The 19,113-nt window shown below is 34.2% G+C and overlaps 1 protein-coding gene across 7 annotated transcripts in view; it reads right to left on the bottom strand.

The window, feature by feature from the left end:
- The window catches only part of ANGPT1 (angiopoietin 1), a 476,344-nt gene that overhangs the window by 421,683 nt on the left and 35,548 nt on the right, over positions 1 to 19,113 (bottom strand). For 4 of the 7 annotated variants that reach the window (XM_079901385.1, XM_079901382.1, XM_079901378.1 and 1 more), the window contains 2 exons: positions 1,106 to 1,343; positions 887 to 1,019 (listed from right to left, as the gene is read on the bottom strand). The gene's annotated coding sequence lies outside the window, so the exon portion shown is untranslated. Of the gene's footprint in view, positions 1 to 886; positions 1,020 to 1,105; positions 1,344 to 2,108; positions 2,191 to 2,733; positions 2,820 to 19,113 lie in introns of all 7 variants that reach the window. The other 3 variants (XM_079901383.1, XM_079901384.1, XM_079901386.1) reach the window with 3 other exon arrangements.

Below are 19,113 nucleotides of genomic sequence, written 5' to 3'. Positions count from 1 at the left end.
CTTGTTTAAATGAAAGGTGCATATTTTATTACAGTATATAAATAACTTGGAAAACCTTAAAAAATATATTTCTGACCAGGGAACAGAGGACTGTTGCAATGACCAGAAAGATAAATAGATGTTAAAGCCAAATCTCCTTTGAAGGAGATAGAGCAGGAAGCACAAGGGAGTAAGTCGGAGCATTGCTGGAGCCAACTGTACTAAGATCTTCAACCTCATGGTCAGACCACAGTCTACATTCTAACTGGCTATGGTTGTTTCTGTAGAGATCTGTAAGTCCCTTACAATGATTATCATATATGGATCACATACACACTAAGGCTTGACATTTGTTACTATGAATATGTAGATGGACATGCCTAGCCTTTGCTCTGGCCCAGTAAGTAGGCTTGGTTTCCAGGGATATGATCCTGATTTCCAGCTTCAGAGATAACAGGTATCTCAGAGGACAATAAAGAACTGAGATGTACTCTTCTCCTCTATCTTCTATTCTTTGGACAATTCCTATGATCTGAACCTCAGAGATCAAATTGCAGTATCTCCCATACTAGCTTGTTATGACAACTAAGGTTGTAAAGGAAGAAACCATTCCAAGACTTTGCCTAATAAGTGCCATTAAACCAACAGTTGAACTCCCCATCCCCTCCTTAACTGCTAAGAACAGAAGCAGTTGAGTATATGGCCATACTAACCAAGGGATAAGTGACCAGGAGTCACTACGAATAGCAGCAAGCCCAGTCCTGCCAAAACTATAAAAATGATCCATACAAAAAATTCAGTGCTGTCAAGTCTATAAAATTCTATATATCATTTGCCTCTGATAGTTAGTTTTTGGCTATGACACAGAGAGACCCAGACAATCTCAAAAAAGAAGCTGAGAACTTACCTTATTCTATTTTTCTTACTACGACTATCCTTTGTTTAGAAGTCTGCACTTCTTGTTTAATTAAGAGGCAGTTGGCAATATTGCTTTTTATTTCAGAATATCCGTAAGGAAGAAACACCCGGTCCACATGGCACTGAGGAGAGAAGGATGAGATCAAATACTACGACCAACTCCTTAACATCAGGCACTACTCAGAATAGACCTGCATTTGTAACCCACCATTTTTTCCTGCTTGGGTACATCAATCATGTTGGGGGGGATCTGAGACTCAAAAAGAGGCTTAGGGCTTCCCTGGTGGCGCAGTGGTTGAGAGTCCGCCTGCCGATGCAGGGGACACGGGTTCGTGCCCCAGTCCCGGAAGATCCCACATGCTGCGGAGCAGCTAGGCCCGTGGAGCCATGGCCACGGGGCCTGTGCTCCACAACAGGAGAGGCAACAGCAGTGAGAGGCCCGTGTACTACAAAAAAAAAAAAAAAAAAAAAGAGGCTTAAATTCTCAAGTCCAGAGGGTTAGTTTTCCTGGCACATTTTTCTTTAGAAAAACAATTTTTTCTATGTGTGATTCATAGAAAACTAAGCTTCTCTTTTCATCAAAGATGGGTCAGTTAATTTAGCACAGTGCCACACACACCAAAGGCATGAGGCACTTTCAAGGATCATTTATACATGTCAGTAAAGGGTGATTGAAACTGAATCTTTAAAAATAGACCTTTGCTGGTTATGATTTCATAATTCACCCCACTTCCCTCATTGCTCATTCAGTTGCAAATCATAATTTGCCAATAAAATTAGTATCAAAAGAGGTATTAGTCTATGAAAGCTGTATCATTACACAAGTATTCTTATCTTAGCAATCTAGGGATTTCATAACTTCAGTTTCAAAATTTTTCTGTTAATTAGTAACTACCAAATATATCCCTTTTGTTTAATTGTTTTAAAGCTCATTTATTATTTTCCAGATCTTCTGACTCAGACCTATGTTAGGTATCTAGCTAACATGCTTACCTGAATTCTAAACAATTATTTAATCTGTATATCAATAATGATGGTCTGCATAAGTGAGTACAGGACCTGAATAATTTTATAAAAATTTTATATACTGACTATATTTCTAATTTAACTAAGCTACTACCATCTTTCTCTACAAAAATAACAATTTCCTAGCTCTGACATTATTTAAGGTTCTCTCTTCTCCTTTCCTCTGCTGCTAGATGCCCTCTTACCTGATGTTGCCTATCAGAATGGAGACCGAAGATGCCAATACTGAGGGGACAAAGAATAAACCAACGTCTCTCAGGTAAAGCTCTAGGGTAAAAGGAGAGCTGGTAAGGTATGTATAAATCGTGTCTCTGCCTTTAATATCATGACTCTCTCAACACTACAGAGTTACTCTAATATAGGCATGCCAGGCACTGGGAGGGGCAGGCAGGCTTTCTGGCTCTCCTCCAATCAAGTAGCTCCATTTTGTCTATAGCAGAATCTATTCCAATTCAGATGGATGGTAACCACTAGAAGGCCATTTTGAATCTAAGCAAAGGAATGTTTCCTTTCTCTCTTTTTCTGCATCTTTAGCTCCTAATATTAGTTTTCTTTCTTAATCTTGCCAAAATAATGCATCTCAAAATGTGAGTATAAGACATAGCATTAGAAAAATATATCGGCCTTGGAGGAACCTCTTGAAAATTTTCTTTCAAGTTCTGCTTGCTGGTTGAAGGGTTTAGGCCAGGGTGGTACGTGTGCTATCAATCTCTTTTGAATCAAACAGAATTCTTAAGTTACTCAATCACTTTTCCTTTTATCAGATCTACATGTCTACTATTTCCCTTTAAATAGAAGAAAACAGCCAACCTCCTTCTCTTTACTTCCTCTTCTCTACTTGCATAGTTCTTCCGTGCAGGGCTCAAAAGCCCTGGAGGAGAAATCTGTCCAGGGGTCTGGCAATAAGCAACAGTAATAAAAATGTCTAACAGAGATCATGTCATCTTGGACAAGTCATTTAACTGTTGATGCCTCTATTACCTCATCTGTCTAATCAACAAAACAAAACAAAAATCTTCTAATATCTTACATATTTTTTTCAAAGTTTTTAAGTAAGCTATTCCCTATGTCTGTTTTAAGATTGAAATATAATTCACACACAGTGAAATACACAGCTATTACATGTTGGATAAATGCTGACATATGCATACACTCATGTAACCCATATCCATATCAAATGTATCAATAGCTCATTTCCATCATACTAGAATGTTTCCTCATATCCCTTCCTATTCAGTCCTGCCACATAACCACCTCCCAACCACCAACCCCAGAGGCCACCATCATTCTAATTTATTTTACCAGAGATAGACTTAGCTGGTCCTAGAACTATATATATATAGATTCACAGAAGATATTATTTTGTGTCTGGTTTCTTTTGCTCAGAATGTTTTTCAGATGTATCCATGCTGTTGTATATATCAGCAGTTTGTCCCTTTTTTATTGCTCCTTAATATTTCATTCCTTATTTCTTTAATTCTAATCCCTCATTCTTTTCCTATTATTCTTTAATATCCCATTACATGAAATATCACAATTTATTTACTTATTTTCCTGTCGGTTTTGGGGTTTTGCCACTTACAAATAAGGTTACTATATACATCCTTGTACAAGCCTGTTTTGAGAAAATTTATTTTATCTTGAGAAATTTGGGAGTACAGCTGCTGAATCAGACCATCAACATATGTCTGACTTAAAAAGAAAATGACAGTATTGCAAAATGTTTTAGGCCATTTTACATTTCCAACAACAATACGTGAGATCTCTGGCTCCTCCACATTCTTGTCAAAATTCGGTGTTAGTATTTTTAATTTTAGTAATTCTAGTGCATGTGAACTGTTATCTCATTATGATATTAATTTTCACTTTTCTAATGAGGTTGAGGACTTTTTAATATGCTTGGCTGCTTACATATCTTTGTGAAGTGTTTGTTAAAGTATTTTTCCATTGTTTTACTGAATTGTTTTTATTTCTATTTTTGATTTACAGGAGCTCTTTACATATTCTTTTTTTTTTAATTTTTTTAAATTTATTTATTTATTTATGGCTGTGTTGGGTCTTCATTCCTGTGTGAGGGCTTTCTCTAGTTGCGGCAAGCGAGGGCCACTCTTCATCACGGTGCGCAGGCCTCTCACTATCGCTGCCTCTCTTGTTCTCTGTGGAGCACAGGATCCAGAGGCGCAGGCTCAGTAGTTGTGGCTCACGGGCCCAGCTGCTCTGCGGCATGTGGGATCTTCCCAGACCAGGGCTCGAACCCGTGTCCCCTGCATTGGCAGGCAGATTCTCAACCACTGCACCACCAGGGAAGCCCAGGAGCTCTTTATATATTCTTAATACAAGTCCTATACATTCAAAATATAAATATGATTTATGCATTACAAATATTTTTCTCAGCCTGGGGCTTATCCATGTTCTTAATAGTGTCTTTTGATGAGTGTAAGTTTTAGATACTGATGAAATCCAGCTTAACATTCTTTATGTATAGATTTTCTTTTTCCGAAAAAATCTTTGCCTACCCCAAGGTTACAATCATATTCTCCCTTGTTTTCTTCTAGAAGTTTTATAGTTTTAGCTTGTATGTTTAAATCTATGATCCATCTCAAAATTTGTTTCTGTGTTGAACTAGGAATCAAGGTCAATTTTTTTTCCATATAAAATACCAGTTGTATCAGTTTATTCTGTAGAATAAACATTCTTTTCCCATTGAATAGTTTTGGAGGTTTTGTCAAATGTCAATTGACAGTATAAGTGTAAGTCTATTTCTGTACCATTGATTTACTTTTCTAACATTATGATGCACTGATTACTGTTATTTCATAATGTTTTGAAATCAAGGTAGCATGAGTCCTCCATTTTCTTCTCTTTTGATAATACTTTGGCTTTTCTGGATCCTTTGCATTCCATGTTAATTTATAATCAGTTTATCAATTTGTTACAAAATTTTGCCCTGATTTTTCATTGGGATTGCATTGACTCTATACACCAATTTGGGAATGAAACTTTTTAAAAAAATTATTAAGGAAAATACTGATAAAAAGACATTTCTGTAGATGGTATTTCAAGAAGTAGAGGAATAAATTGGCATTTGGATTTTTAGTGTAAATTTGCAGAACTTTTCCTAAGCAAAAGGTGTATGAATAAAGATGTATGATCCAAGTGCTATGAAATGTTCCAAACAAGTGGCAGAGAAGATTCATTAATTCAGTTTAGACTCTTATTGAGTACAATGTCATAGCTGGCTAGGAACTCTGAATATACGTGAGACAGTGCCTAGCACAGAGACAAAATTCAATAACTGCTGAATGAGTAAATGAGAAAGGCACATTCATCAAAGAGTTGTGGTCTAATAAGGGAGACACACATACAAACAAATGATTAAAAGGTAGTAAGAAAAGACCAATGGGAGGACATGAGAGGGAGTTGCTAAATCTGAGAGGTCCTCTGACTGCAGTAAAATGCAGCATAAAATTGCATGGAGTTTACAGTCCTAAAATATTCTAATTAAATCTTAAAAGGTACTTAAGGAAAGGCCACTTATATTCTTTCTCTTTCTACTCATCCCTTCCCTGCTATTTAAAAAGAAAATAAATTTTAAAAATGCCACAGCTTTACAAGTAAAATTTAGGATTATTAAAGATTATTTACACCACACTTACCTAAAAATAAATATACCACTTTATTTTTCTGCGAAACTTGTAGTGGATGAAGAACAATAAATCTATTTTCCTATTTAAGGATCTTAATGTAACTAAGAAAAGAGCACTGGGATATGTTGGGTTTTTTGTGTAATTCTCGTTCACTTTAAGCATTAGTTTCTCTGGCTTTGTATGAAAATATTCTCCTTATACACTTTCATACTCATTTACTCAACTGTCAATATATACTTATTTATCATCTACTGCATGCCAGGAAAAAACATGATGATCTATAGTTTTATATACCAAGTAAAATAAAAATACTTTCTGTCAAGTTTAATATATGTGGATGTTGTCTGAAATAATTCTTGGAGGATTTTACTACATGAGTCAGAAAGATTAATCTTGGAAGAAGATATCTGGGAAATAAAGTGAATGCAGAATTTAATAAGGCCTTTTTTCTAATTAAATGATGATCTTTAAAAATGTATATCCTTAATAAATCTGCACTAAAATTTCATAAGATACAACAAATACCAGCATGGGAGGTAGTTTTGGGTTAACTATGCATTCAGGGCAGGAGAGACTAGAAGTTAAAAGTGTGCTGTGGTACACATTTTGTTTGGGGGAATACACAGAATCCACAGAGTTTGTTAAATTTCAGACAAAAAGGGAAATATATCCTAATAAAAGATTTCAATAGAGATAACAGCCAGAATATATGAAATAAATTACATCCAATGTAAAATTGTAAGGAAGAAAAAAATATGTGACAATAGAAAACAAAAAATACTAAATAGATGAAAATAAGTCCTATCTGACACAAGTAATAATGATAGGAAATGGAATAAATTTATGTGATCAAGACATAGATATCCAGCTTGAATTAAAAACAATCCAGTAACATGACAAAAAGGATAAAAAATTTTAAAGGATAGGTGTCTCCTCAACCGCACCCCCTCCAATGAGGCTATAATAAAGACAATGACCCCATTTCTGATGCCTGATCATTGCTGACAGCTTTCAAGTCCCCAGCTTTCATTTACTCCTCTGCCCCACATCTGAGCAACAAGACTCTGAGCCCCCATTCTGGCTCCATCCACTAACCACAATAAAAACCCAAAGCCACCAGTGTCCCTTTCTTGTTTCACTCCCAATTGAATTTCAGTTAATTCTCTTTTGGGAATCCTTTTGCTGCTTACTACAATGAGTAATAACCTCTATTTCCTACCTCATTGGTGCCTATGTGTCTTTCCTCTTATTATCCATAAATGCTTGAAAGAGTGTATGGATGGCAGCTGCCCAGCATCCAGCAGGGAATTCTGGGTACCTAAATAAAACAGAGGCCTTTCCTGACAACACTGTCTAAAATTTCAACTTACTTCCAGCAATTCTGTTTCTCCTCCACTGCTTTATTTTTCAGTAGCACTTATCACCACCTGACATACAATATGTTTTTACTTCTAGTTTTTCTTAATCTCTTATTATATGTTTTCCTACTAAACTACAAGCTCCTGACGAGCAAGATTATCACCTATTTCTTTCTTTATATCTAGGGCCTAGAACAGTGCCTGACAGCAGACATTCAATATTTGTTGAATGCAATAATGAAAAAGATATACCAGGTCAGCATAACCAAAAGAAAGCCTTGGAAGCAATCTTAATATTAGGGAAATAAATATTTAAGGCAAAAAATTGTAAGAGACAAAATGAGACATTACAAACTAATAAAATGGATGAGAGCTCAAGACGATGTAACAATCATGATATAATTATGCATCATGAAATATATGATCTTGAAATATATCAACTAGCAACTGTGAATTACTGAGATAAGTGAACAGTACTTTTAGTTTGAGATGGTAACACATCTCTCTTTAAAACTAATAAATTGAGCAGCCAAAATAAACAAGGATATTGAAGTTCTGAATAATATAACTGATCTACATATATTATAAATAGAGAGAACATATCCAAACCCCAAAAATACAGAACACACAAATTTTTAAGCAAACTTGTAGAATTTATAAAGAAAAACTGATCAGAAACTATGCATGAAGAAAGCCACAACAGATTTTAAACAGCATCAGAAAGACTATGATTTTGGTCCTTGTTGCAACTTAGAAATCAATTATAAAATGATATAAAATAAAACATCACATGTCTAGAAAACACAAAAACATACTACAAAACAGTCCACTGGTTAGTGGGAATATTGTAACTGAATACTTAGAGCTTAATTAAAATACTACATGTAAAAAAATATAGAATATAGTAAGGTAGTATTTATAGGAAACTAGCTTTGCACATTTATTGAAAAACAAGGAATATTGAAAATAAATGGACTAAGTATTCAAATCAATAAGATAGAAAAAGATGAACAGTGTAAACCCAAAGAATTTAGAAGGAACAAAATAATAAAAATAATGAAAAAAATGAAATAACTGGAGAAAAACAACAATAACTTACAAATACAGATTATCAGTTAAAACTTAAGATAGTTATTTGAAAGTGTTGATAAGTTAGACACAAACAACTGGTATTACTGCTGAAAATAAAAGAGGAAATCACAATAAATATAGTACAATGTGAAAGAGGAAATAACTGTGAAAATACAAAAGTTTAAATAGTATTAATCCATTTCCATATATCTATATAGTTCTCATCCTATAATGTGGTCTGTCACTGTCAAAGCCTTTTTCTTCTTTGTAAAGTATGAAATTTTAAAGTATTCTCAGATTATTTTTAAAGATACACGTATACACTAAGTGGATCCAACTAATAAAATCCTTGCTTCCACCCACAACAAACTCTTCTCTGAACAAGATTTCCTCCTATCTGAGGTTCTGAGAGCATAGCACACGATGCTCTAGTCTTGTAGCCTGAGTTCTCTACCCATCATCTGAAGTTATCACAGGACAAAGAGAAAGACTTTTGGTTTAGCAAACAAAGCTCTTTATCACAGGATGCCTGTGTACTTCTCTCTCATCATCTTTTCACTCCATGAATTCAACTTTATCTCACAGACATAAATATGATGTTATTGATAGTTCCTGAATCTCATCTGTAAAATGAAAGAGTTTTACTATTTTTATCTCACAGCTTCAAGCTTCTATAGCCTTACTTCATAACCGCACATGGACAGCACATGAAAATCATGAGACTAAGATTTATATTTGATCTCCACATCACAGTTTTTAGCTATACTCACGATAGTGGAAAAATTGTAAATAAAAACATTTTATTGTGACTGTAAATTTGTATCTGCTAACTCTTCCTGTCTTCATGTTTTATCTCCCATCCAAACTAATTTCAAAGGCCTTTTGCAACACTTTTGTTACAAGACTAGAACAACAAAATGCACAAACTATGTAGTGAACAGCAAGGTATTTTATCAGAGCATTAATTTATAAACACACTCAGCATGTATTACATATTGTAGCAGCTTCAATATAGCTTGTAAACTTTCAGCTTAGGTTTTTGTGAAAGATTTCCATTTTTCTTTAATAGTCTGTCACCCAGGCCTCCTTAATTCAAATTGTTATCACATCTTACTGTTCTTTCTGGTTCTCTTAAAGCAGATTCCCATTTAAAGACTTAGTCTTTGAAGACAGTCTCAATTATGTATTCACAGTTGGACTATGGATACCATTTTGTTTTATTCTTAAAACTTTTTGGCATTTAAATTTTGGAAAAATCATTACTACACATAACTAAGAGCATTTTTTAAGAGAGAAACAAGCAGAACCTCTCTTGCAGTTATACCAGTTCCCAAGTACATATGAATTTTTATTTAAAATTTAACTCTATTAAAAAGAAAACTGAGATCATCCACTGTACTTTGGAAGATGACTGCAGATCACCACAGAAGAAAAACATGGAGCCTCTTTAAATCCTCCATAGCAGTATAATTTAATTAATAATCAGATAAAGAAACAAATGCTAAATTTACAATAAAAAGTCAGAGAAACAAGCAAAAGCAACATGGACTGATGTTTAAATTCTGCCCTCGTTAGTTATTAAATCCGTAGTTTTTGTATTGTCAATAAAGGTTTAAAAGACATATGATGTTTAATTGCTAGTTACTATTAACTTAGGTTTCCTTGGTAGTTCTGTGCTAATTGATATGTATTTAGCTTTCAAAATTTAAATTGACCTAGATATTCACAATTTTTATAGTTATTTTCCTATTGTCATGTGCTTTGAATTAGACAAACTGTGTTTTGTACTTTTATTTTCAAAATAATAGCTGCTTCAATAATCCCATCAAGTTCTCAAATACAACCTGAGTGATTTATTTATTGGTAAGTTTCCCACTTTATTCAATGGCTGCATAAAACATGACATTACTTCTCTTTTGTTCTTCCTAATAATTATTCTTTTCTTGGAGGAAAAGAAAAATTGAAGATTGAGTGATTAAGCTTTTAAAAAGCAATTCTAATTGTTGATGAAAGATAAATGTGAAAGCATAACAAATAACTAAAAATTACCTGATTTCTCTACCTACTGTGTTAAATCTGTTTTGTCCTTACTTCCTTTAATGTATCATAGCATCAAAGATTTTCTTTCCACTGATTCCCAAAACATTTCTAAAGAGCAAAATGAAAATTTTAAATCAACACTGTCATATTAGTCTTATATGCTCAGGCATAAGAATATGAAAACTCTATGTCTATTTTATAATATTTTACTCCTCTTTCTTTTCCCTCTCAAGTCTTGACCTACTTTTACGACTAATCTTTAGCTAGTCATTTTTGTGGTTTTGAAATGTTTATATGTTTTCGTGTATTTTTATTCTGATGCATATTTACAAACAGGAGTAAATTATAATGCTACAAAAGGATAACAGACTAATGCAACCCACTTTGAAGAAACTTATGCAAAATTATTTTTCTACAATAAAACTTAGTATACAAAACGCAATTAAATCTTGGTTTCACTATGAAGTACATAAAACTCTTAAATACAATTTTTGAAACAAAAATATAATAAATATGTCATGAGTTGAGAAGGAAAAACATTTCTCAGTGAAGAAAGAAGACTAGTGCAGTTCAAATAAATAACTCATACTTTTTAAAAGAATAACGTTCACAGTAACAATGTAAATAGAATTCTATGTGCTAATTGTCTTTTCCTGTTCATACATTTGACCTTACTAATTTTAAATACCTCAACAATATAACATGGTATAATTCTTGATGATGTAATTCTTTTCCAATCTAGATAAATAACACAGATGTTGAAGGGGTTCCTAGAAGAAAATTTGTTTCAAGATGACTGAAAAGTATAGCTTTCAAAATTTCTAGTCCTTAGGGCATTTATAATGAATGAAACACCACCTTAAGTTAGAATGAGAATCTATATTGTAATCCACTCTAGCCAACTGAGGTAATTTTAACAATGAGTATACATTCTCCAAACAGCACCTGAAAAAGAAGTCATTTATTCAACTGATAAGTATCTACATAATAGTTAACATTCAGAATGTTTGCAATATGTATATATTTTAGGTTTTGTGGTAACAAAGACATACACAAAAACAACCAAAGTCAAAATTTTAATTCATTTATTCCTTCGCACCATAACCATGTATATAAGAATATTCATTATAAGTAGCTTATGAGAAATACTGTATGTATTTCCAAAAAAGTCAGAAGATAAAGTAGAAGAAAAATATATTTAAAGATAGAAATGAGAAAATAAAATAACTAGGAATAAACAAGAAATATGCAGGGGATATATAATAATATTTTTCAATATTGAGATAAGATTCAATATTCCAATGTCAATTATTTCTAAATTAATCTATAAATTCAATTTAATATCAATAAAACCTCAAACTATAACTTTTAAAATTATGGCAAGTTTATTTTAAATTGTATATAAAAATAATTATAATGCTAAGCCTAGGTGAGGAATTCTGAAAAAGTAATATGCGATGGGGGACTCACTCTGCCAGATAATAACATTTATTATAAAGCTACAGTATTTTACATACTTTGGTACGGGACATAGACTAATCAGTAGAACAGGTAAGAATCCAGAAATACACCCATAAGTATATGGAAAAATATTATAGAACAAGGTGCTGCTTCAACACATGATGGTTGAAAGATAGAATATCTTTTCTTTACTGTTTGAATTGTTTAGCTGAGTGTGTGCATTAATTTTTTTTAATAGCAAGTATACATAATTCTTAGAGAATTTATATGTATAACACATATAGACATATATATATAAATAAAAGATATGTAATATATTAACATATACATGTATAAAAACTAAGTAGAATATGTGTATGCCTGCATATATACACTGTATATATACCTATATGTATATATATACCTATATATGCATATACAATACATAAGTGTGTGTCAAAGAAGAATAAAAATGTTTAAATATTGTTAAATATGTCATTTGTTATAATATTTCTAGTTTGTTTTGGGGTTTTTTTGTTTCAATTTGTCTCAAGACAATTTTATACTATAATAATATAATCTTAAACTCAGGATCTAAACAGGAAGAACAGCATTTGATGCTTTTTAATTTTCCACTGTAATTATAGCAATGGTATGAAAAAAGTTTCTGAAAAAATATCAATGAAAAAATTCTATATAAAATTTATTTAGAAATTTAGATATTATTATTTAAATACTATCAATTTAATCAATCAATTTAATAATTTTAAAACAGAATTTAAAATGCACTTTCTGCAATAATGAGGTATTCTAGAATTAGAAAGCAAATAAAAATAAAAGAATTTTGATAATAATTTTAGTAAGTAGCACATCTAACAAAAGAATTCTGATAGGACAATAATATAATGATAGTCCTTAACAAAATGTATATGAATGGAGACATCCCACACCAAAATGAGACGTTAATAAAATTAGCTGAAAAAATAAGCATAGAGATTGACAGCTCTGACACGAAAAAAATACGAATAGGGAAAGTGCCTACCCTAATTTCATGGAGTTCAGTTTTCAAACAGTGTTTAGATCATTGGTCTCCAAGTTCATTTACTCTTGGAAAAACAAAGCTTTCTCTTTTAAAGAAAAAAGCCTTATTTTAAAGACAGAGAGAGAATATTCTTACACTGCAACATGTTATTGACTTCAGTATAAACGAATCAAAAGCACATGGCTTGTAAGTTAAACGAAAACCCCTTCAGGCTACACGTTTTATCCAACTTAGAACAAACTAAAATAGGTTTAAGATGTAAAAATTACTCAAACTGTGGCCAAAAGTACCCATCCCTGAATTAAACAAAACACCATGATCATAAAATTCTGTATACACAATTCAAAGAGAATAGCATGAGAAACTCCAATAATTATTAGAAGGTGAAATACACTTCTTCAGGAAATCCTGAAATCCTCTTCCAAAAATACATTGTATTTATAACATTTTTAGATATTTCATCCAAGCATCAAGTAATTTATGCATACAAAAAGGAATCACTCTGCAAAGTGATATTCTAATATGAAATACAGTGATAACTCTGCTTCATTAAGATGCCTTTTCTTTTATTAACACCTACTTCCTGCTCTCCCTATCCTAGACTCACAGCACCACTTCCTTCCTAATATACACACACACAACATACATTTTAACTTCTTTAGAATATGCCAAACCATTTCAATAATTTTGATGCTGTGGTGACTTTGTAATGTGTCAACCTAGCTAACTAATCCATATATCTTAGAATTCCTTTCCCTACATATTTCATTACAGTGTCCACAAGAGAGGATCTTGTGGGAGGTTTTGAAGGTAGAAGTAAAGCACTGGTCATTCTGTTGTTCAGACACATTGTTGCTTATCTTCTGCCTCACCTCATGGACATGAGGCAGTAGTGAGGTTTGTACTTCCTCGTTCTCCTTTGTATTATCCTCTGCACTTTCAACTCCTAGGACGGAGTTTGGGTTTAGTTCTATGATTAAGAGATTAGTTTTTCTATGAGAATACATAGAAGGCACCACTCTGCAAATTTTACTCAGCCATTCTTCACTCAGTATGACAATCTCTAGGTCCATCCATGTTGCTGCAAATGGCATTATTTCATTCTTTTTAATGGCTGAGTAATATTTCATTGTATATATGTAGCACATCTTCTTTATCCATTCATCTGTCAATGGACATTTAGGTTGCTTCCATGTCTTGGCTATTGTAAACAGTGCTTCAATGAACACTGAGTATATGTATCTTTTCAGACCATGTTTTCCTCCAGATATTTGCCCAGGAGTGGGAATGCAGGATAATATGGTAGCTCTACTTTTAGTTTTCCCCCCAGTGTTCTCCACAGTGGCTGTACCAGCTTACATTCCCACCAACAGTGTAGGAGGGTTACCTTCTCTTCACACCCTCTCCAGCATTTACTGTTCGTGGATTTTTTGATGATAGCCATTCTGACTGGTGTGAGGTGATATCTCATTGTAGTTTTGATTTGCATTTCTCTTTATAATTACTGATGTTGAACATCTTTTCATGTGCCTCTTGGCCAGCTGTATGTCTTCTTTGGAGAAATGTCTATTTAGGTCTTCTGCCCATTTTTTGTATTTATTTTTTATTTTTTTATTTTTATTTTGTGGTACGCGGGCCTCTCACTGTTGTGGCCTCTCCCGCTGCGGAGCACAGGCTCCAGACGCGCAGGCCCAGCGGCCATGGCTCATGGGCCTAGCCGCTCCGCGGCATGTGGGATCCTCCCGGACCGGGGCACGAACCCGTGTCCCCTGCATCGGCAGGCGGACTCCCAACCACTTCGCCACCAGGGAAGCCCTTCTGCCCAATTTTTGATTGGGTTGTTTGTTTCAATGATATTAAGTCACATGAGCTGTTCGTAAATTTTGGAGACTAATCCCTTGTCGGTCGCATCATTTGCAAATATTTTCTCCCATTCTGTGGGTTGTCTTTTTGTTTTGTTTATGGTTCCCTTTGCTGTGCAAAAGCTTTTGCATTTAATTAGGTCCCATTTGTTTATTTTTGTTTTTTATCTCCATTACTCTGGGAGATGGATCGAAAAAGATATTGCTGTGATTCATGTCAGAGAGTGTTCTGCCTATGTTTTCCTCTAGGAGTTTTATAGTGTCCGATACCACGTTTAGGTCTTTAGCCCATTTTGAGTTTATTTTTGCTTATGGTGTTACTGTTCTAATTTCATTTTTTTACATGTAGCTGTCCAGTTTTCCCCGCGCCATTTATTGAAGAGACTGTCTTTCCTCCATTGTATAGTCTTGCCTCCTTTGTCATAGATTAATTGACCATCAGTGCTTGGGTTTATTTCTGGGCTTTCTATCCTGTTCCATTGATCTATGTGTCTGTCTTTGTGCCAATACCATACTGTTTTGATGACTGTAGCTTTGATAGAAATGAATACTGGAAAGCACACTGAAGATCAGCCGGTTTAATATCTTCACTCTCTGGATGAGAAGCATGGGTCCAGCTAGGGGAGAGACTTCCAGGTGACAGGTCATCCCTGGAACCAGCAGGAGGCAGACAAGGCCCAGGCACCACCAGTCAGTCCACTGCTCACTCTTCCACATGACCACGTCCTGCAACAATCCCAGCACCCTGGAGAGTCTTTAATGAGATGTGCTAGTTATTTTGGTGACAAGGTATTTGAAAAATAAGGTCTGTGCTTTATATGACAAAATGCTACAGAAACAGAAGCCCATTTTATTCATCACTGCCTGTGAAGGGTGATAGGCCTATTTTCTGATTTTGACATTTATTTGAAATTCAGATTCTATTGTATAACCTAATACAAATTGTGGAGATCATTAATATAAATGTGAAAATCGCAGGGTGAAGTGGGAGAACAAAGGAAAAGGAACATTCTTAAAGTTCAAGCAACTTTCCTGTGCCACTTTACGGCATTTAGTTATCTGCTCTTCTCAAACACAAAATTCAAACACTAACCTGAAATTCCTCTCCTCTCTGAATCTCTATCACCTGTTCTGAATAAAGAACACCGTGCACCTCATCTACATCTGCATGTCCCAGAAGCTGTGGGCAAACTGCTAATTAAAGGAGCCCCGGTGTTGACCTCCTGGTGTAGAGGAGTCAAGATGCCTCCCTTATTTAATTTACCTGGAGGGGAGGTGGGCCCCTAACAAACATACTCTGGTAAACTAGCAGTTTTACAATCTCTGTGGTCCTGAGTCTTTCTGATATCTTTCAAATATCAAAATAGCAGCTTGTCTTGAAGATTTTTCACCTTTACAGCATATCAAGGAAAAACATCTCTAAAATCTGCCTTTTGTTCTACTAACATCTCTTGCAAAATGTCTGGTGGGAGAATAGATGAATTAACGCATATATGTGGAACCTAGATAAATGGTACAGATGAACCGGTCTGCAGGGCAGAAATAGAGACACAGATGTAGAGAACAAATGTATGGACACCAAGTGGGGAAAGTGGCAGGGGGGGATGAATTGGGAGATTGGGATTGATATATATACACTAATATGTATAAAATGGATAACTAATAAGAACCTGCTGTATGAAAAAATAAATAAAATAAAATTCAAAAAAAAAGAATAATCATGACCAAAAAAAGAGTACTAGTTTTTGTAAGAGACCCACACGATCCAGGTGAGAGGCAATAAGAAATGGCAAGGATTTCAGTACAAATTCATGGGCTTATTCTTGTTCTCCTTCACTATGTGTTTTGGGTTTCCAGCTTTATCTTGCTCTCTTTCACTTTATACCACCTCTCCTTTCCAACTATCTTTCCTTAGGACTTCAAGTTTCATCGTCATATGTGAAAATAACAGCTTTACAGAGGCCACTTAACCACAATTGCATTAGATCAAATCCTTGAAATAAAATGGCTAAAACACACACACACACACACACACACGTCCTAGTTGTTCTGCTTCTCTGAACCTTGATTTGTATAGACACTCAGAACTTAAGGCTCACTAGAGGCAGATGGGTAGTTTATGTGAGAATCAGAAAGACCTTCAAAGTGTCCTACCATTTATACAGCTACATGCACTGCAGATTTTCAAGTTCAGCTCTGAAAATGTGTATGCAACAAGTATTTCTTCAGATGCAAATGTTTATTTGAAATGTTCTTGGAAATTCTAGTCAGTATTCTTTTGGTTGCAAGTGACAGAAACCTATCTTCAACTAGTTTAGGTCAAAAGGTTCATCTACTGAGTTATGACGGCAAATAATAGGAAAGGCAGGAAAACTGGAAACAGGAATTGAGAAACCATCTGAACTTTCACTGACCTCTAAATTGCCCCTCTCTCTGTTTTAACTTCTGTCTCTCAAACTAATCTTTTGAGAAGAAGCTCAAAAAAGATCCTGGTACTTTCAGGCTCTATTTGCCTAAATGTAACCCAACAAAAGAAAGGGGCACTTTCCTTTAGCTTCTGTTAAAAAAAAAAAAATTCTGGTGGAAGCTTCTAATCACCCTCTGTGATTAAGACACAGATAGGGAAGAAGAAAAAAGCTAAGTACTGTTTGACAGACTCTAGTGGAATCATAGGATTCAGAAATGGAGTGTACTTCCTCAAATAAGACAAGGTATGGCTACCAAGAAAAGGTGGGAAGGGGTTAAAACAAAACAAAACAACTACAGATATCCATGACACTGGGTTAGTTCAAATTTCCTTCAAGGTTTTGCCTACTTTCTCTCACATATAGGAATCATTATAAAATATATCTTATCCAAAAAGGCAGGATTATCTATAATAATGCAAACATTTAAAAAGGGTCATGGCTAATGTATTAATGTCAGTTTGGTGGAAGGTCTATGCCCACTGGACTCTGTTGACAGATACACCTTGTTCAGTATATGTATCAAGCATTTGAACCGGGGCAAAGATATGAGCTTGTTAAATTTACGGTCAATAAGAATCTGAGTGGGAGAGAAAACATGCTCAATGACTGAATACAGATCTAAAAGTACATCAAAAAGGCTGAATAACTGTTCACAGTCAACTAGTTAGAAATCAAAAATGATATACAGGAAGACTTTAATTTGTTTGAAAACCAACTAACCAACCAACAAATAACAGCAATTTTAAAATAGAGAAGGCCTTGCTTAATGGCAGCGCTATAATAAATATTTAGAAAGTATATTTTTATGTGGGCCTCTCCCTCTTTCTATCTATAGCAGACTCTTCTCTTTACTCAAAGGATGTGTTTTTATTGAATTTTAGGTAAAAAATTAGCTACAAACAAACACAGGTTGAAGAAATAGAAACAGAGCATTAAATTAAGAGGATTGTGTCTAAGATCAGAAACAAGACAAGGATGCCCACTTATGCCACTTTTATCCAACATAGTTTTGGAAGTCCTAGACACAGCAATCAGAGAAGAAAAAGAAATAAAAGGAATCCAACTTGGGAAGGAAGAATAAAACTGTTACTGTTTGCAGATGACATGACACTATACATAGAAAATCCTAAAGATGCTACCAGAAAACTACTAGAGCCCATCAATGAATCTGGTAAAGTTGCAGGATACAAAATTAATATACAGAAATCTGGTGCATTTCTATACACTAACGACAAAAGATCAGAAATAGAAATTAAGGAAACAATCCCATTTACCATCACATTGAAAAGAATAAAACACCTAGGAATAAACCTACCTAAGGAGGCAAAACACCTGTACTCTGAAAATTATAAGATGCTGATGAAAGAAACCGAATATAACACAAACAGATGAAAAGATTTACCATGTTCTTGGATTGAAAGAATCAATATTGTTAAAATGACTATAGGCAATCTACAGATTCAATGCAATCCTATCAAATTACCAATGGTATTTTTCACAGAACTAGAAAAAATTCTAAAATTTGTATGTAAACACAAAAGATCTTAAATAGCCAAAACAATCTTGAGAACGAAGAACAGAGCAGGAAGAATCAGGTTCCCTGACTTCAGACTATACTACAAAGCTATAGTAATCAAAACAGTATGGTACTGGCACAAAGCCAGACACATAGATCAATGGAACAAGATAGAAAGCCCAGAAATAAACTCATGCACTTATAATCAATTACTACAACAAAGGAGGCAAGAATATACAGTGGAGAAAAGACAGCCTCTTCAATAAGTGGTGTTGGGAAAACTGGACAGCTACACGTAAAAGAATGATATTAAAACATTCTCTAACACCATACACAAAAATAAGCTCAAAATGGATTAAAGACCTAAATGTAAGACTGGATACTATAAAACTCCTAGAGGAAAACATAGGCAGAACACTTTTTGACATAAGTCGCAGCAATATTTTTTTGGATCTGTCTCCTAGAGTAATGGAAATACAAACAAACAAATAGGACTTAATTAAACTTAAAAGCTTTTGCACAGTAAAGGAAACCATAAACAAAACAAAAAGACAAGCTGTGGACTGGGAGAAAATATTTGCAAATGATGTTACTGACAGGGGATTAATTTCCAAAATATATAAACAGCTCATGTAGCTCAATATCAAAAATCAAGCAACCCAATAAAAAAATGGGCAGAAGACCTAAATCGACATTTCTCCAAAGAAGATATACAGATGGCCAACAGGCACATGAAAAGATGCTCA

The sequence above is a fragment of the Stenella coeruleoalba genome (genome assembly GCF_951394435.1).
Source record: "Stenella coeruleoalba genome assembly, chromosome: 17".
NCBI lineage: Eukaryota > Metazoa > Chordata > Mammalia > Artiodactyla > Delphinidae > Stenella > Stenella coeruleoalba.
Note: the sequence above shows the minus strand (reverse complement) of the source record. Positions and strands in the feature narration are given on the sequence as shown.